The following is a 21,231-nucleotide window of genomic DNA, read 5'->3' as shown; positions in this document are numbered from 1 at the left end:
CATTTTTACTGCACAAAAAATAACCCAAACCCTAATTGACAGGCGTAATCAAAGTGAAGAGTTTCACAAAAGTATTGCACGAAAGTAATTAGTAATTATCATCACCTACCTAGGTGACAGGTGCCGCCTTACTTAAAGTGCGTCAGAAACAGCTCTATTATACGAAGTGAACATAACAGCCGGAGATGCACAGTATAGAGCAACATCCCTGACACTGCAGCTGCATCCAAGGAGTCGTTTGCATAGCTCTCAATTTACGGCTAGTTTTACACACTCCTTGTGTGTATGTAGTTCGAAGTATCCTATGGGATCCAGGTTGTCCTCGAGCAAGACGAGGGGGGGGGGGGGCAGAAACTGATGTTGACAGCGGTAAAGAGATCGTAATTATGTCTAGTAAGAGATACGACGGCTAGCGGACTATCACTTTGGCTAATACGTTTAAATTGTTTAGTGCTGCTGTGGTAGTTGCTTTTGGCATCTACATCATTTTGAAATAGACGCCCATACTTGTAAACAAACTTTTCCAATTACTTTTTTTTTACATTTATTTAACAGTCAAGAATGACAAGATAGTGGAACGATAGTGGAAGGAATGGCAGAGATAGTGAAATGATAGTGATATAGAATTACGTCTGCAGATGTTAAGTTTAATACAGTTTTGACACATGTTAAATAGCAAAGATATTATTTTTTACGCAGCATAAACGAAGCTTTTATGCTATCCGCGTTAAAAATAGCAAGATTCTAGTTCTCTAATAGCAACGGCACTTCAGTTGTCTCGAAGCGAATATTTCATAAACGCATATGCCGGCTTCATACAAAAAGCACCCGCTTTTTTATTTTCCTCTTATCCAAACCGCACTGGCATTTCCTTCAGTAGACATCCTTAGCATTGCATAAAGTGGTTCCTGCGTTTCCTTCACCGAGTGAGTGCGTGACGGGGAATTCTAATTAAGGTTCTCCGCGACCAGACCACAGCCTGTCTTTTTTATCACTTTCATCCGGTTCTTACCGAGAAAAGGAACTCTCTTGAGACTAATTTGACTCTCCTGAAAACACTGTGGCGGCGCGATTATTCAGCGCTTACCCCTGCAAACGAGCGCTGGGCTAGCAAAGTGGTCTCTGCAAGCGGAACTGAGCGCTCTCTATTCTCCGCCGCAAACGGGAAGATATCAGTTTTCGGCGCTCTGCAGCGGGCAGTTAACATTACGAGGGTATAGGCCGAGCACAGTACACACGAGCGAGCCTGATGCGCAAGAAATCGAACTAGTGGCAACGAGAGAAGCCGGTGGTGCCTGTCCGGCGGGCCCCCGCTCCATTTGAGCGCTGCTTCGGGCGGCGCCTCGGTCGCCTCACGAGCCGCGGCAACAGGGCACTGCTTAGTTCACTTTAGTCGCGGTCGCTCCTCGCCACCAGGCCGGTCTCGCGCTCCTCGGCCCACACGCCATGCAGGACACGGCGGCACCCTAGCAGCCGGCGTGTTTCGAGCGGGGTGTGCCGGTGCCTTTGCCTTCCTCATGGATCGCGTCCAAAAAGCTGCTTCGTCTCACCGCGCTGCCACCACGGACTTTCGCGGCCGCTCGCTGCTTACCTCGCGCCGTCTTTGCGTTTTATTCACCGCAATGCTTCTGCTACCGAGTGCCGCATCATCTCCCGAGTACGTCGTCGGGGTCATCATGGTGTCACGCTCGGAGGAGAACCGCTTCGACATCCAGCGCATCGGCCCGGCCATCGACATAGCGGCTGAAGAGACCTGCCGTCACGTGTACGAAACCAAGCTACAGCTCACTCCAGCCTACTATCCTCACCGCTGCTCGGCCCGCTACGCCATCGGCAGGGCCACTGATCTGGTCCAGCGGGTACCGCACGTCACGGCGTTCGTGGGACCGTCGTGCAGTAGCGACCTGTACATCGTTGAGAGCTACGCCGGCTACCGACACATCCCGATCGTCACGGGCCTCGGAGACAGCTTCGAGAGGACCCCGAACCAAACGTCGACGCTCATACGGACGTCGTACGTCCTCAGGGACAAGGCGAGGGCCATACTGGCCTTCCTGGGCCACTTCGAATGGCGGAGGTTCGGCATCGTGTACCGCGATCGCAACGTCTACTACGAGTCGCTGTTCAACGAGTTGACCGAGCTAGCCGAGGGCCTCAACATGAGCATCACCTGCAAGCGACACTTCCTGCGCAACGAGAAGACTAAGGTGGTCATGTCCGACCTGCGCACCATCATGGCTGACATCAAGGAATGCGCTAGGAGTAAGTCAGCTTCAGTCATTCGTATCGAGTGCGCTAACATTTAATGCGTGTCCTGTTTTAGTGACGTCGACGTGTCTCTGCTAGGATGTAAGAAGCGAACCAGGCCCAACGTTCAATTTTTTTTTTTCATTTGCCCGCCTGTTAAAAGGTACGTAGTCGCTGCAGTATCGTAACAATAAATAGTAAACCTGGATAATTTCATATTCCCGGAGGATTCGATTACACGACTGATTGTTTGACAAGCTTGGTTTGAGCCATAATTCTTTAAAGTACCAAATCGTGCTTTCTGGTGTCAATTGCTTCAACTGTTTTGCTTCGCTGAGCAAAACACTTGAAGGTCTTAGTATTTTGCATTAGGGTCATATATGACATCATATTTGTTTTGAAATACATCGCAATATAGCAAATCAGTTCTGCGGAAACCCGCAAGGTGGCGGCAAGGGTTAAGAAAGGGAAAATAGACAACCACCCGTTTGTAGCACGAAGCCACAAGGAAATCCATACGGATATCTCAGAAAGAAAGCCTCTTAGTTGCCGAAAAATTCGTCCTGGTCCGGGAACCACTTTATTTCCTTGTGGCTTCGTGCTACAAACGGGTGGTTGTCTATTTTCCCTTTCTTACATCGCAATATGCACCAATAGCTTCTATAGAATTGTAGGAAGAATATTTAACTAATTACTGGGTGTTAATTATATAATCAACCAATGGCTCGTTTAGCCCATAGTATAACGGCGCCGTATTAAAGCCGCTTTGAGTGGAGGCAGAACCTTGCTTACTGTTGGCAATTATTTGGGAGCACTCAGATCACACCACTGACCATTGCTATAATAAAGACAAACCAAAGTGACTTCTTTTAGTCAGTTGATTTTACAGATCAATTTCCTGCCGTCCCTTCTGACTACGTTGTTGCAGAGCGGAAGGAATATATATGGTTTATTTTAGGTGAAACAGAAAATTCGCCAGTGAAAGTTTCATGGTGATCTAAGAAACGTGCGCCTAAGACTTCGTCGAGCCCCTGCCGTTATCGGTACAAAGACGTTCCAGATTTTGAACGACAAGCGCGTACACAAGTGAAGATCGATGTCGCGTTGAGTTGGCTAGCCAGCACGATATTGTATATTTTTCTTCCCTCGCTGTTTGCATAAGCGCTGGTCTTCCCACATCCCAAGTATGTTATACACCAACCAGCGCAAGTTGTCACCTTACTTAACAATAAGGCTTAACGCAGAAATTCGCGATCATCAATATATGTAGCAACAACTGTATTGTAATATATAAATATCATTGCTCGGTCACCAAGCACCGGCAATAATTCCAGTGTACCCGGAATTGTACACATATTACAGCGTAGTATTCTAACAGTTTAGAGATTCACTGCCAGTGTTGTATGCGTTACCGAAAAAAAAAGTAACTAAATACGTTACTCGTTACATTAAAGAAAAAGTAACGCGTTACAGCCCTACGTTACCCATAAAAAAATTCGGCAGATCCCACGTACCGTGGGAATCGATGTTATGCAACGTACAATAGAAACTTTATAAAGCTCGAATTTATATTTCACATAAAAGTTCTAGCCGAAACAACACTTTTACTCGAAGTACTGATTTAATTTTAACGAGAATAATTTCCAATGCGCTGTACCTTGGCAGTACTGCCTAAAGTTGCCTGTATAATTAATGTGACGGCTTCCGACTCTGCGGCACATGGGGAAGTCATTTTTTCGCAGTGGGACAACAAAATAAAAGTGATCGATTTCATCGTCAACGTTCTCCGCAAAGAAAACATCACTGAGCAAATTTGCAGTAATTACGACGGCGCGCTTTTACTTACAAAATAAATGCGCAATTTTTTTAGCAGCAAATAAATGCTTAAATGGCATAAATCTAGGGAAAAGTATTTGCGCGTATGGACATTCTTTTTTTTTTCAATTTAACTTGTATTATTACCACAAATATGGCGTTTGTGTGTGTGTGAAGGTGTTCAGCGTTAGCCTCGCTCGCGCGAATTCAATAACCAGAAAGGTAGTCGCAGTTGCAGACAGCAAGAAGCAAGAACTAATTTTGAATCCTGAATTTATGAACAGTGCTAGAGTATTGCAGAGACAACTTCCTAGTGTAACTACTAAGTGCTGAATGTAAGCAACAGCTGAATTTCACAGCTGTCACCGGACAGCTTGACTCGCTTCTTAGCAAATACGTCCACACCTATGCTAAATTGGAGCTCGACGGATGCGCTATCTGGTACTTGTGTAATCACTGTCAGGAAGAGCTGGTGAACGCGCGGAAAATTTTCCTCGAATCCGCTCAACGCAATGTCATGCGGCACCGAAGGTACTTAGACAGTCTCTCATCTTTAGATGGCGGTGATGTCGAGAAGGCATTTCCGAAGCAGTCATCCTCCGTTGTGTTGGAGCTCACACCGAGCCTTGATGTCCATAAGCCAAGAAAATCTCGAGAGCTCACTTTTGACGGTTGCGAGGACTGCATTTCGCTTCACTTCATCGACATTCAACGACAATCGAAACTCGATAGCGAGGTAGCCGAAACTATAGCAGATCCGTTTAATAAATTATGCTAGTTTGCTCCCCATTGCAATTTCTCCCGCGCAATAAAGGACCCCATGCGGGGTCGCTTTGTCAACGCTTGGCGGGCCGACAGTAGTCTGCCGCAGCCACAAAATAACTGAAGCAAAGTGCCAGTACGGATGAAGAGAGAGAGAGACAAAATAACGTCGGGGTGAGCTCCGAGAAAGGCGCTCCTACAAGACGCATTAATTTTGTGTAGGACTGCGAGGATAATTGAAATGAAAAAGTAACGAGTAACGTGAGACCTAACATTACCGAAAAATGGTAACGAAAGTACGTTACCCGTTACAGTTCCGTAATAGTAACGAGTACGTTACTAAGTCACTGAAAAAAAGTAACGCGTTACCGGTAACGCTGTTACTTGTAACGCGTTACCGCCAACACTGTTCCCTGCCCTATTCTCTGGTTCACTTGTGTTTCAACTACAAGAACAACGATGCTGCCACATGAGTTTGCACTCGAATTCCACCAGCGTGAAATCAGTAAGGAAAAAGAAAAAGAAACTGTGTCGTCGTTTATCGGTGACAATATAATTGTTCATCTATCAAACCACGTTCGCTCTACACACGTTGTTAGCGTGGAACATGTATTAGTATGTCAGTGTTTCTCAGCGCACGTTTTATGTATTCATGCGTTATTCTTAGACATGAGCTACTGCATCATTAAATAACGCTTGCAATAGCAGATCGAAGGAAGTCTTGTCTATAGTCACAGCAAGGCACAAGAGTTGCGGCTGTAAAATAATTTATATTTACATATCATGCCTTCAGTCATTTCTTTTTCTCTTGATAACATTTCGACAGGCTCGAAGTGAAGCGTAAAAGAAATAACATGCTTATCTTTACAGGTTAATGAAAACGTGACCTCTCGACGTGGAATCAGGCGTAAACAGATTATCGCACGTTGTCTCGACGTAAAACGAGTTTTAAATTCTGATCAGAGACCATATGAAGTAACCATCAGTGACGCACGGCTCTATACTCTATTTAGTAGGGCTTGTACCAGGATAAATGTTTATATGGATTTGCGTCACGCGCCGACGCGGTGGTTACCACTACCATGCACAGAACTTTCGCATGCAAAGTTCGCGCTAACGAGGTCGGAAAGAGGAGCGCCCGTATGGTTGTTCTACGCGAGGAGAACCGCCTGGCGTTTCATTTACAAACGTCTGAGGTTATCAAACTTTATTGCGATGTAACGTACAGCGTTACGGGTTGCTCGGAGTGGTAAATTAGCGTAAAAAACCTCTGCCAAAGCAGAACTCCTTACTCTCTTTCTCTCTCTTATGTCTTTTAACTTATTACTTTCGTCATTATTGATTTGTAGAAACATGTACTCGAGATTTAAGAAAGGCTTCCTTAAAAAGATGTTTTCTGGAGTCCATAAATTTTCCAACAATGAACACAGCAGGAAGGTAATTATCGTTAAATATGAGCTTGATCGTTTTATTTTACCTCATGCAGCTCCTGAACAACGCATTTTCGAGGCAGCTATAACGCAAGATTTCTTCGAACATTTTGTTATTATTCACGCAGCTTTCTCTAGCAAAGCTTCGCGCACCAATTTGGCTGCGAAAATCTTCTGATGAGCAAGAATCTCTAACAGCGTTGAACAAGCAGTCATATAAAAAGGCGTGGCGTTTTTTAAATAATGTCAACGTTAGGACAGACTACGCAAAGTGACACACGCCACGGTGAGCCAATGGTTGTGGCGCTTCGCTGCTGAGCACGATGTCGCGGGTTCGATTCTCGACAGCGGCAGCAACATTCCGATCGCGGTGCAAGAACACGTGTAAAGAACGTGCGATGCACGTTTACGAAGCGTAAGTCATTCCAAAGCACATTTTGCCGGCGCTTCTCATAGTGGCTGTCTTTTGCACAACATTAAGATCAATCAATCAATTAACAAAAGCAAGCAATTACATAAGCAAGAATAAGGGCACAATGGAATTCTCTTCATAGCATGAATAATCTGGAAACCGCAAAACCTTGCGCCATTTTGTTCTGAAATTAAAGTGAATTTTGCTGAATCGGCTATAAACGTGGCAGCGCCTCGTATTAAAATATATATGCACTTTTCACATTCCGTTTTCCAGGAGATGTAGCCTGAGCAATCAGTCGCAGCAATAATTGCGAAGTTGTTCACATCATCGCATCCGACACATCAAGCAGTTTGTATCACATTGCATCAATATCGGATAGCGTTAACCTGCGTACCAAAGCATCGAGACGTAGAGATAAGTTATTAGTCAATCTTCTTACGCTGGTATGAAGGCTCTCTAGGCAGGGAATAATTTCTCAACGATCGGGTGACTCTCCTGCTCCGCCACAAATAGCTTTCGCCGTCTCTTGGTCCCGTTGCCACGAAGTGAACCTGGCAGCCAGCCTATACGGCGTGAGAGCGTAACTCCGGGCACACTCACCGACATTGAAACAGTGCACTTATCGGTGGCGTAGAAGCGGCCGCGCCCGCGCCCGCGAAACCCTTAATTAACCTGATCTGCTTCGCGAGCCCTTTGTCTCACTCTGGGAAGGACGTCCTCCCACGGTCACGGAGAATTGCCTGATCGTGTGACGTCGTATGTTCCTGGCGCTTGACGGTGCATACACGGAGTCAAGGTTGTCAGATGACGTTCTCGGCTTGCTGACTGCATAGGACCATAAACTGCAGCCATTTTGTGTTCGTGCTCGTATATGAAACGAAATAAGTTGGACGAGCGGCACCTTTGCGCAGCGTCGCGCTTAGAGAGTGCTAAGTACAATCAGCGCCAGACGTTTAGACACAACGTGAGATTAGAGAAAGCTGAATAACCCCGCCACTTCGGCACGCGCTAACATGTACCGTGTAGTCTGACAAAAATTTGGAGGCACAAAGGAACAAGGACAAGAAATGACAGGACTGGTGCCAAATGTCCATTTCTTGTCCTTGTTCCTTTGTACCTCCAAATTTTTGTCAGACCATGCACCAACTAGCCCAAGAACGCGTTTTAGTCATGTACCGTGTAGTTCGAACAACTACTGCCACAAACTGATGGGAGATTTAGAGCTTCCGCAGACCTATAGGTGCCTATACTTTTCACGACTGCAACAACTGTGGCTCAATCGAAACCGTGGAACCCATTTTATTTGATTGTCGAGCGCACGCCCATGAGCGTGCGCTCAATGAACATTTCATGTGTCTATCAAGCAGATAACTTTACCTTTTGGCTGTGCCTTGGGCCCTTTAGCCTGCCTCACGCAACTGAGGCGTGCGGTGAGATTTCTGTTTACATATTTAATTAGTATCGGTCAGCCGTACAAACTTGCACACAATGCACACAATGAAAGACTCGACCAGCGCACGTCCCCGCCCAAGAGCCAGAAAACTCAGCAACGCCTTCTATAAATGATTTTATTTATTTTGTATCTTATTTGAACATGTTTAACAGCGAAGCTGTTCTTAGTCGAGGCTTTCATGTCCGGTGTTGTGGTAGCGGTGATCACGTGGCCTCGCAGTGTGGCGAGAGTGAGGCTCGGTAGGACGGGTAGGGCTGCGTGTGCTGCGAGAGGCGAGGGCGGAGGATGTCGAGGGGTGAACCTTCGAGAAACGCACCTAGATGGGGTGAGAGTGAGGCGCAGTGGAGTGTAAACCAGCGTGTCAGTATCAGTCTTCAGGAGCTTGCGCTCTCAAGATGGCGAACATTTCTCGTGCTCCCGATGAAAAAGCCGCCCGACGTGAGCGTCAGCGAGAGCTGACGCGAGAACGGGCATGTCGTTGCAGAACAAACCGTGATGTTCGCGCAAGAGAGGCCGAAGCTAAGCGCCAATGACCGGAAGACTTGAAAAACTTGAAAAATATAGAAGTGCGATATAGCCTGATGAAGGACGGGCATAAGCTGCGCTGTTTCGACAGTGTTCGCGAAGTAGAGCTGGCTGGATTTTTAAATGCGAAGCATTTCTTAGCGAACTTCTGCGACTTTGACCGTATCTATCTATCTATCTATCTATCTATCTATCTAGCCGCCTACGACTTTGTGCTCTCCTGGTCGCTTGGTTAATCGAATGTGCACCAAAATTGGTACGGCGTAACATGACTGTATGACGAACATAAATGACAAGTCATAACATGAAAATCATGACACGAATGTCATGTACAGCATGATTTACATGCTACGCTCATGGTGCGCTGGCGGCCGTTTCGCTAGCTTGATATACACCAAAATTGGTATCTTGTGACGTGACTGTGTGACGAACATAAATAACTCGAGTTAACATGAAAATCATGACACGTATGTCATGTACAGCATGACTTACGTGCCACGCTCATGGTGCGCTGGCGGCCGTTTCGCTAGCTTTATATACACCGAAATTGGTATCTTGCCACGTGACCGTGTGACGGACATAAATAACTCGAGTTATCATGAAAATCATGACACGCATGTCATGTACAGCATGACTTACGTGCCACGCTCATGGGGCGCTGGCGGCCGTTTCGCTAGATTGATACACACCAAAATTGTTATCTTGCGACGTGACCGTGTGACGAACATAAATAACACGAGTTATCATGAAAATCATGACACGCATGTCATGTACAGCATGACTTACGTGCCACGCTCACGGGGCGCTGGCGGCCGTTTCGCTAGATTGATATACACCAAAATTGGTATCTTGCGACGTGACCGTGTGACGAACATAAATAACACGAGTTATCATGAAAATCATGACACGCATGTCATGTACAGCATGACTTACGTGCCACGCTCATGGCGCGCTGGTGGCCGTTTCGCTAGCTTGATCTACCCCGGAATTGGTCTTGCGCGACGTCACTGTGTGACGAACATAAATAATAGGAGTTAACATGAAAACCATGACACGCATTTTCCTCAATGACATACAAGTCGATGTATGCGGCTCTTTGCTGGCTGCTTCGCATTACATCGATTCCCACAATGCGTGGGATCTGCCGGCTTTTTCTTAACACGAAAGTGTTTTACGCCGTGGTCCACCAAGTGCTTCCGTCACGGATATGGCGTTGATAAAATGGACGCCAACGGGCGAGAAAGAAAAAGATCCGGAACCCACGACGTTGCGGCCGCGACGACAAGCGCCCGACGCTCAACCGACTAAGCTACCGTTGTAGATGCTGGACACTTCACGAACGCACTTTACATCTTTCACACATCCTCTCTCAAATGGTGTTCTCTGTTGGCGGTGTAGGTACGTGGGGCGGAACGTGGCAGTGTCGCCGTCTGTGAGAGGTGAAAAGAAGTAATGCGACACGATCAACACTTACTAGCGCTTACTCCGAGATTGCGCGCGATCTCGGAGGTCATGGTTAAAGCGTCTCGATAACAGCGAGGGACACTGGCCGCGCTGGCGTCGCGGAGGCACCCAAGACGCCGTTACGTTCTTTGCCTTTCGCTTCGTGTTAGCGAGTGCCGGCTCATCGGAGCAGTGCTGCTTACACACACACACCAACGGGATTTCTCCGCCGCGTCTGCTTCGATAGCGAGAGCACCGGCTAACAAAACTGCTGCAATACGCGTTGCAGAAAGGACACCATTTCGACGTGCGAATGTCGTGCCTTGGTGGAGCGAAATATAGGCCAGCGGGACGCCCGCGTCTGCGGCTCATGCTACGAACCTCTGTCTCCCGTGTTGCTGTAGCGCAGTGTGGTAGTGTATGGATGAGCACAGGCGTCGGTTGCCCACTACTAGAAAGCACACACCGTGCCGTTTCTCTCCTAAACTGACGACGTTCTGAAGAGGTGCGTATCGTGTACCACCGTTGATTATGAGTTTGCTGATGCCATCTTTACGCGGGTTTCACGATTCGCTGTGTCCAAATATATGTTCACAACTTCACTTACCACGACGGCTTAATCATGATCATGGGCGTTAGTCGTCGCAGTGGAGACATGACACTAGGCGTCAACATGGGTGCATCCATGTCTACTGGCAAGCTCTCGCAGGAGACGAGAAACCTCATCAAGAAACGTGAAAGCACGAAAGTCTCCGACTGTACATGAAAGCAACGTTGCGAAGAGCTTCTACTTGCAGGACACTTTCACCATCTCATATTGAAGGTTGCTGATCGCAGAACACACACACACACACACACACACACACCACACACACACACACACACACACACACACACACACACCACACACACACACACACACACACACACACACACACCCACACACACACACACACACACACACACACACACACACACACACACACACACACACACACACACACACACAACACACACACACACACACACACACACACACACACACACACACACACACACACACACACACACACACACACACACACACACACACACACACACACACACACACACACACACACCACACACACACACACACCACACACACACACACACACACACACACACACACACACACACACACACACACACACACACACACACACACACACACACACACACACACACACACACACACACACACACACACACACACACACACACACACACACACACACACACACACACACACACAGAAAGGGGAGTGAGAGAACAGGAGCAGGCAGACAGGTTAACCAAGAGAGATAAAAAAGTCTGTACGCGCTGTGTAGTTATTCAGTCAGTTCAGCAGCTTTCAAAAAGCACAGTTTCGTAACGTGTACATGCCAAAAAATATGCTTTGATATATACTGCTAAATAAAAGTGCGCTAAAAATGGAGCAACTAGAGATAAAAACACGATAACCCGAGGGCTTACCGGCAACTGGAGGTCTGCTAAAACACAGCACGTAACATAGAAAAACTAGAGCATAACGTGGCAAAGAACATAATGCATACCGCAGGCTCAGGCGTTACGTAAAAGAGCTTCCAGATAATCCATTTCTGGCTTGCGCAAAGCCACTAAAAGCCTGGCTATTGGCACTCATTTTCTTTCTAAGCAGTATACACTAACGCAACTCCTAATAACTAAAACATGCTCTCCCTGAATATGCACAGCGACCAACCTCTCAGAGGAATTCAAATAAAAAATTCTGCCCGCTCTCAGGTGCTCCGCAAATTTGGGTAGCGCCTCTTAAGTAGCACATTGTAGCCCATTTGTCGAGTTTCCAAGAACATTGACATTTTCTATCGACAGAGAGTGTCGTTTTGATGGCGCCTCGCAGTGCTGCCACTAATTTCACGTACGGTTCGTTTCAAAACTTGCTTCAAACTACGTAACCTCCGACAGGTCTACAGAAAGCCGCGCTGTTGCAAACTGGTACCTCGTTTCCAAGCTTGCTCATGTTTACTGGTTATAGAAGCGAGTATATCTCCGCGCCTCCCGTACTGCCTCATTCGCAGCCTTAAGGGAGGCATCGTGAAAAAAAAAGTGAGGGCATGGAGACGTGGACGCAAGAAAAGAGAAAGAGATAACACCGCGTCTCAGACACCGTGTGCCGTGTCTGCGTGCATGTGCGTTCGTGGGGAATCCCTGCTAATTAGCTTATCTTCCTTTCGTTTTAAGCCCAAGGAAGGACATATAGTGTGAACCATTTTTGCGTCCCAGTTCTTTTCTATCGGAGAATCTGAGAGCCGGAATTTCTAGGGATTGTACTCATTTTGTTTTATGATTTACCAATAGACTCCTTAAACTGTCTTATTAAGTTTGTGGTTGGGAAGCGATAGCGCCTCTACCTAGTGCTAGTAAGCCCAGCCACAAAAAAAAAAAAAAAAAAAAACATACGTAGAGAAACATAAATGTCTGCAGATTACGCCACGAATACAAGAGGACTTGTTCTTTTCTTTTTCGATTTATAACGTATACACGAAGCCTAACGAGAACTACACCGACAATATTTTGCAACCTTAGTCCACTGCGTCCTCGCATTCTTTCTTTCTTTCTTTTTTTTTCGCCTTTTCAACCCTGACTGCATCAATCTTCACTGAACGATGAACGAATACAGACCGGGCGTCACGCCGGCACATTCGCGGCAATCATTTCAACTCGCCGGCGTATAGGCCAAAGCCATCGGTTACTTTGTAGCTTATGGCGGGAAAGGGAGGGGTTGCGTAGCAGGAGGGGGGGGGTGACGAGCAAAGAAGACGAATGAGAAATCAGGCATGAAAAGAGTTGCGATACGCCACGCGCAGTAAAGCCCCGAAGCGACAGCCAAGCCGCGTACGCCGTGGCGTGTCAGGGTGCGAGGCGTGTGAGAGATGAATCGCATGCTCGACGGCCCGCGAACAGCGCGCCGGCGGCAAAATATTTGTGTTGGAGAGCGGGCGCTGCTGCCTTTATAGACCGCAGGCTCGGCCACTTCACCGCGACTCAGACGTGAGACTTCGGCAGTACGGTGGACTACGTACCTGCTACCACAGCGTGGTTCATTGAGACGCCTCGTTTTACCGACCATGGTGGCTTAGGGGCTGAGGTGTTGCGCTGCTGAGCAGGAGGACGCGGGTTCGATTCCAGACAGCGGCAGCAGCATCTCGATGCGGGCGAAATAAAAAGAAACAGTCGTCTGCTTAGGTTTAGGCGTGCCGGAGCCCCCCACCACGGCGCGCTTCATAATCATACCCTGATTTTGGCGCGTAAAACACCACAATTTCAAACATGTAGCTTCTGCGGCTTGTTTATCAGGACGGCAGCCACAATTTGACCCACTCTAGCTCATTTTGAACTCCAGGGTACTGCGCACCTAAAGCACAATATTTTTATTTTGTTTACATATAAAGCAGCCGGTCTTATTCGGGTGGCACGTCAACCATAGTTACACAAGTATTTTACCTCACAATAGGAGTACAATTCAGAAGGCAACATATGTTAATAAACTGCTAATATCATTTCATAATTTTATCGCAAGGCAAAAAACAAAATCTAGGGGCTATTAGTGCTTGAAATCATCACAAGATAATCAATGTGTGTACAAAGCACATGCAAAAGAAGGGATATAAAATGCGCATGCAAAAAATTCGGCAGATCCCACGTACTGTGGGAGTCGAAGTTATGCGAAGCATGCGGCGGGTAGGTGACGGTGGCGTAACTTTTTCTACTGAGCGACACGTTACAAAATGACGCTAAAGATATGTTTAAATTTTATACGCACACATATATATGTTGAAGAGCCGCATATGTGTCCCGAGAACGCACGCACGTTTCACGAACTCGTGTGCATGTGTGGAAGAAGTTCTTGACAGTTCTTGAACAAGGGCATCATCACGGTGATCAGTGAGCACCAGCAGCTGTTCATGACTTGCTATAGGATCCGGTCGTGATCGTGGTGACGAGCGGTCCATGTGTAGTGAAGTATGTGGTATAGCAGAGCTGCTGGAATTCTAGGATGCCTCGGTTCCTACACCTACACCCGTTCATTACGTCACATTTTAGCATAAGAAAGCGACACACGGCTCTTGCCTGCTTAGTGTGAACAAGGAACCCGTATGGGTCCCGAAACGTCTCTGTGTTTTTCACCTTGACTTGGTCAGTGACCGCATCTACATCCTCATGCTCGGTAATTTCGTCGACAAATCGGCTGTCGACAGAGCCGGCGACAAGTAGGAACCTGAAGCCCCCCTTCGCTTTGGTGAGGTATAGGCCGTCGAGGCTGGTAGGCCTCGATAGTGCTACGTGGACCAACATCAGTGGATGGTGTTTGTCGTATTCGTATACTACCTGGGCGTATGTGGCCTACGTAGCCTAGTCTACAAAGCGGCTGTCACTCAATCTGGCATCATCCTCGGTCAGCATGAGGCCATCGCCCAGCCTCGTAAGAAATGAAGTGGACACTGCGTCGTTCTTGCAGACTAAGTGCAATTTACGGTGCGGTGATGTGGATATCATATGTAACTTTCGTTAAAGGGACCGACAACCAACTTTTGTGGTACCCATTTTCTTGAGTGCATTGGGAAGCTTACCGGTCAGAGCTTCTAATCACGGAGTGGTAACGCGGAGAACGCCGTAAAACATTTGTCATCAGAGTTTTTCGATCTGCAGCGATTATGCAGTCTTAATATCACATGCTGCAAACAGTGAGAGGTGAGCGCGATAGCGATTATACGCCAGCAGTGGTGACAAGTTATGCCCTAAGTATGAAAAGGCAATGTTACGTTTGCAAAGCCTGCGGTGCCGCGACTACTGCTTTCTAGCCTATTAAATTATTTTACAATAGTTATAGAGTTTTTCTTGGGCTTCTTATAGAAGTACTTTGGTCGTACACAGGTCGCTTTATCACATTTTAGTCAAGCCAAGCCAAGCTAAGCCTTCGAAAACGAAACAGGTGGTAGGATACACCAGCAGTGCTGTTCATGAAGTGGTAGCAATTCTCCACAGAACAGTAAGTCGATGGCATTTTGCGAGCAGCAGCGCAAACTCGCGTGCTACTCTTCAAAAGTCCGATACGACGAGAGCAGACTAGAGTCGAGCTACGCGGGAAACGCCGCCGGACGTCGCGCGCATGCGCCGCAGCCTCCGTTTCACTGGAAGCCACGAAAGCAGCGCCACATCTCATGCTTTACTTCTTTTACCTTAGAAACAAACGGGAATTGACAATAACATACATATTCAAATTTTCAGCCCTCGTTCTGGTGCGTGTAAAAGCATTAGACTAGGTACAACAAAGTGCTTAAGACTGCATACGTCTGGTTCATGGCGCTCGCGCTAGGCTGCGTGACATGTCGGTTTTTGTTACTTTTAAACGCGATTTAAAAATATAAATCCTACTCAGATCGCGAAAAGTATTCTGGAATCTGTCACTATAATTGACGGCCTTTTCATTTCCACCAGGATCTAATCACCCGTTCTGGCCAGTTGTCGGTCCCTTTAATGTATTCCTCCGGGGTCGAGCAATGCTTCAATATAGCTTGCTGAATCATATGAATACAAACGTAATGTTTATTAGACTGCTATAAAAGCGGAGCCAACACTGGAACTACAGACGTTAATCTGATATGATGCATGTGTCGTAGGAGTACACATCGTAGGGGTATCATGTAGTGTTTATTGCTTTCTTGTAAAATTAGATAGCAAGCACCACAACCACAATTGACGTTGCACCGATATTACGCCTGCGTAGGCTGTTTTTCCAAACCAGTTTATAGACCTGGCATGGCTCAGTGGTAGAATACCTGATTCCCACGCAGAATACTTGGGTTCGCTTCCTGCTGGGATCCTAATTTTCATTCTTTCCATTCGTTGAGTCAACGCTGCCATTGTTGGTTTTCCTTAACGCTCTAGCATTTAAGTTACCAATGTCGGTTCTCGCCATTCCTGGGTAGATATAAACTGTCAATCACCTGTGGCGCATACCCGTACGCCGCGGCCCGTGGTAAACGGGTATGTGCCACACGTGTCCGGTGGAAAGGGTTTGACGACGTACGCGACAGGATTTTCACGTTATTCATGTCATGACCCGGCAATCATATTCGTTAAATCCTCTTACCCTCCCATGCAAATTTTTGTCTACACCAAGTTAAGGAGGTGATCATAAGAGCACCCAGACGTAGGCGGCTAGATAGATAGATAGATAGATAGATACGTAGATAGAAACGCTCAAAGTGCCAGAGGTTCGCTAAGAAATGCTTCGCATTTAAAAAAAAAACACTAGGAAACATGACGCTACGGGACCAAGCGCTGATCTATTATGACCCACTATGGTTTTTTCATGATGTGTATTTACCAACACGCTTACTCGTATATTCTCGTAATGTCGTACAGCCTCCAAAAGATAACTTTAATGAAAAAAAAAGAAAGAAAAGAAAACGAAGCCACCCGGAGCATGATTGTTGAGGTCTTGCTTCAATGTGCTGTGCCGAAATGAATACTTGCTGATGTTCTTAGGGCATTATAACTATCCATCCAAAACGAATTATTGAACAACCTTTTTCTCAGGCCTTATTTTACATAATTATGGCAATGACGCCAACACCATAAGGTGCAGGATTCTTAGTCTCTTGAACACTCGTAGCACATGCATCCAAGGTTTAAATCTGGGCGTTTTCTTGGCAGCGTTGGTATCACATGCTTAGAAGTACTAAAATGTATTGTATATTGCATATGCCGGGAATTCTGGAAACATTATTCAATGCATCGCCGAAGACGAGATACCGGATAAGCTGTACGTGGAAGCTGGAAAGACGGATGTTATTTAACAGGGGACTGTAGGCGTTCTTATATCCTGTGCGCGTACAGCAAGGTCACCGATGTTTTTAAACTAGAAGGGAATTATCAATAAGATTTTTTTTTGTTTTACTGTCTGGCCACGGCCTACTATTGCTCCGCATATTTACGAACTTAATCGCTTTTGAGAGTCCCCCGGATGTCACCTCCGGAAACATTGAGGTGTTCTTAGTTGCTTCAAGTTTTCTTTTCTCTCTTTTCACGTACGTGTTTTTTTTTTTTTCCTAGCGCGCGTACTTCCTTTGCACGCTGTCGTCTGAAAGAACTCAAGCAAGAGCTCCCCGTTGGAACACCGGTAGTCAGGTCTATTTTAAACCGTCGTCAAAAGCAGGACAGCTGCACATTGTATATCGCCGTCCCGAACGCGTGTGAGAGTGCGCAATTGGGTGTCCTGGGCTTCAAGGCAAACTAAACATTAGCATTGAGCATGATGATAGTCTACCGCAGCACGCTGCTGGCGCAGCTGTAATGTGCCGTCATTCGTGTTTGTAATGAGCACGCGTTCTTTCTTCGCGTGTTTCTTCGCGAGCTCAAGTATATGCCTGACAGAAAGATATGTTCGCTTACGGCTGACACCTGCTTAATAGCGAGTCCCATATAATCTCAGCAACATGTTTTCGACGCCAACAAGCGGCGCTGGAACATACATCTAATCGAGAAAATTTGGTCTGCAGCCCGCGATGACAATAGGACAAACTTATTTTTAAATCTGCTGTTCTACGTGCCAAGACGAAGATATAATAATGAGGCACACCGTGTTGGCAAACTCTAGATTAACTTTGACCACCTGGGATTCTTAATATGTATCCAAAGCTAACTACGCATCTGTTCCTTTTTTTTATTTTCTTAGTTTCCCCTCTATACAAGTGCGGCCTCCGTGGCTGGGAATGGAGCCCGCATCCACGAGCTAAGCAGCCATAGACAACTAATGGATTTTTTGACGCTTTATCGATAAAGACGGCCGGCCAATAGCAAACAATACTCGCGAAGAAAGACTTCTTTTTGCTGAAATAATTCCTACCTGAGCAACAGTATTTGCATGGCGTGCCAGGAGGCTTGTTAAAGACGAGTCGTTGAAGCATATAGTAAACAGTGTGCTGCTAAACACTCCGCAATAAAGTGGTTCCCGATAAGAAAAACGGGCATAGATAAAGGGATAGTTATTGTGACAGGAAACATGACTGGTTTGTGCAAGATGCACCACATTGCATTTGACAGACACAAAACGTTTCAGAGGAGAAAAGTAACATGGCATCAACGCATCAACGCATTAACGTTCCATTATTTGCCCAAAATCTTCTGCGCATTCTTTGAACGGTTTTTAATTACTGCTTGAAAGATCCTCGCAATGTTGCTTAAATTCCTTCCTTTAATAAATGACGGCCGTTAACAATAAATAGCCCTTCGCTCTAAATTCTTTTGCATGCAGCAGCCGTAGTCGATGGATGCTATTCATTCTGGGGTTGGTACAACGCGCCTAAATAAACAACCCAACCATGCGGAAATATTCATCTTGGCTAGCACAAGCCACTACACAACAAAAGTAGCAAGCTTATTTAGGAATAAGAATGAATTTATTCTTTATTCATACGGACAAGTCTACGCCGACCTCAATTTCATTTTCTTGGCTCTGCGGGGAACATTAGGAAGGGAGTGAATGCATTTGCCTCAGAGGATTCCAATCTGCGTCTTGAACGAGTGAAAATGAAAATAGGAGACCGACTTCTCTTTCTAGTTCCACGAATTGAAAATCGCGCAAGGTAATAGCAATCTCTAGCAACACGCGCCGACGGAATCTCTCACAGCAGCGAACGACATAGCTAGTCTATAGCATTTACAGGAGCTATTATTGGCAAAACACTGCGGCACGTGCAAATTCTCTCTCTCTCTCTGTGTTTCAACTTCGCATGCAAAGAAGAACATCTTGAAGTAGAGATCACCTAAATTCCCCACACCAAGATTGAGGAAGGTATGTACCACATCAAAAGGTAGTCACCACAGTTCGCTTAGACAGCTAAGAGCGCTCTTGTCGCCGCATTATATTTCGTCTCGGCTATAAATAAAAAAAATTAATAAAAAATTTAACGTTTGAGGAGCTTCCCGGTCTACGGTTATTCGTAGGCAGCAGCGCGACTTTATCTTCTGATTGAAGCTTTTCCCAAGCAATTTCAACCAGAACCCTGATTTGAAGAATATTGAGCCTAAATTGCGAGCAGTCTGCGTCCTCACGTCCGCCGCTTCAAGGAAGTGATTCGACACAATCTCTGCTCGATATCTTCTTCGCAATTTTACTGCATTCTTTTCTGACAAATCTTCAAGGGCTCCAACAGGAAATAAGAAGGGCTGCAGTACTTATACAATCAAAAAAGTGTTTCGGTTCAATAGGAGCAGATGTTCTTCTCCAATGGGAGAACACGGAGAGCAATGTCTTCCCTTGAATAGGAAAACGACTATATAGACTGGAAAAACAAGGTAACGCAACTGAATGTTAGAGAAATCAGTGATCCGTTCTTGCGCACTTAGAATCCTCGCATATGCGACATTCATTTGCGTTTTAGAAACGAAATATCTTACGCGCTTGAAAGTCGATGAGCGTTCTTAGAACACCGGGACATTAAGATCACTGTTTTCTTGTTTTGAAGAGAGTATCGACGGCGACCAAGAATCAAGACCTTCGCTAAGCTTTTCCTGATTGAGATAATCTGTCTCGCTCCCACTCCCCTCTTCTTCCAGCGACGATTTTCTCAATGTTCAAAGCACTCTCGTGTGGAACGGAGGTTGCATGCTCAACGTTCCTCGCGTATTCCTTTCTCGGATATTTTACTTTTACTAGCGTTTTTTATACTATTTTTTTTATTCGCGTTAGTTTGCCCTGCGGCATCAATACACATTACACAAAATGGTGCAGCTGTGTTTCCTCCATGAAGTCCAGGAGGGACCTATGGTTCGGATCGTATATCCATCGCTACAGGTCCGCTGGCCTGGTGTGCTGAAGTCCTGCACGCCGCAGGTGGCGTCGACGAGCCGCTTGTAGCCCAGGGCATGTCCATAAGAGGTGGTTCAGGCCTGCGTCCCGCACCGGCGCAGGACAAAATGGGCAGCTTGAAGTTGTGTCGGTGTAGCCCCACTTAGCGCGGATTGAAGGTGTCACATACTATTTATTTTATTATCACATAATTTATGCTTGCGTGTGTGTCTCGTTTCCTTTTTTTTTGCCTGTTTAAGTTGCTTCGCTTAGTAAGAAATTTCGGATAATTGCCGAAATGTAAACACTTGAACGGGATGAACTTATAGGCACTTGCTAAATCTGCAAGAACAAAAGATAGAAACAAGAATAAATGCAGTACAATCAAGACCTCCCGAGTTTGCATGCATCAAATAAACAAGAAAAAGAAGCCTACATCTTCAAAGAGAACGTTGAAGGGTTATGAATGGGCTTGCCATGCATTCTTAAGAACTGCAGACTAAACTCAATTAAAGTGACGCCAACTAGAAAACATATCGAGTGGCGCGACAAGTTCACGTAATCGTAACTTCAAGATAATCGTACTTCAAGATCAGTTTCGATATCCCAAGTGGAGTTGCCGGAAGCGTTATTGTTGTTTTACTTATATATCAACACAGATAAAGAACAACAATAAGCAAAATCAGCGCCGCCTCTTTTTCTTTTGTTACGTATAGTTTTCCTTTTATTAGTTCCATTATACTTCCTCTGCTCGCTTCCTTATTTTTCCCGAAAAAGTAATATGTCTTTAAAATTTAGGCAAGCTTTCTCTTAGCGTTAGAAAGCCTCAAGTTTTGCAGGAAAATTAGCGATGCACATCGTCAATTAATACACGTAAGACAAAGGCTTCGTAAAGTTCTTCTCTTGAATCAACAGAGAACTTATCGCACAAAGAGAATATTCAGCTGGGCACATCAAGTTACAACGTTAATGATACTCTGTAGAAACTATACCACTTATTCGTCCAGAGAGGTGCTTCCCCTGTTCGTTAGGGCGCACGAACTTAAGCCCGAATACTTTTGCTTCCTTTATGTTCGTAAATGCACGCATCATTTTCCTGCACTGCATCGGCGGCTGCTGATGTTCACGCAACAATAAAGAAGCAAGCTTTTGAACTAACGCACCAGCAAAAGAGTGCAGATGGACGCATAGCACGCTTTCGAATTACCGTTGTCTAGGCTTTAAAAAAAAGCCAAAATTTGATCGAAGGATAGAACTAAGAATA

At 45.9% G+C, this 21,231-nt stretch overlaps 1 pseudogene; it reads left to right on the top strand.

Annotated features, from left to right (window-relative positions):
- Positions 1-1,404: 1,404 nt before the first annotated feature.
- Positions 1,405-21,231, top strand: part of LOC119393605 (atrial natriuretic peptide receptor 1-like) — a 78,768-nt pseudogene continuing 58,941 nt past the window's right edge.

This window comes from Rhipicephalus sanguineus, chromosome 5 (assembly GCF_013339695.2).
Source record: "Rhipicephalus sanguineus isolate Rsan-2018 chromosome 5, BIME_Rsan_1.4, whole genome shotgun sequence".
Classification (NCBI taxonomy): Eukaryota; Metazoa; Arthropoda; class Arachnida; order Ixodida; family Ixodidae; genus Rhipicephalus; species Rhipicephalus sanguineus.
The sequence above is the reverse complement of the archived record's forward strand: the minus strand, read 5'-3'. Positions and strand labels throughout refer to the sequence as shown.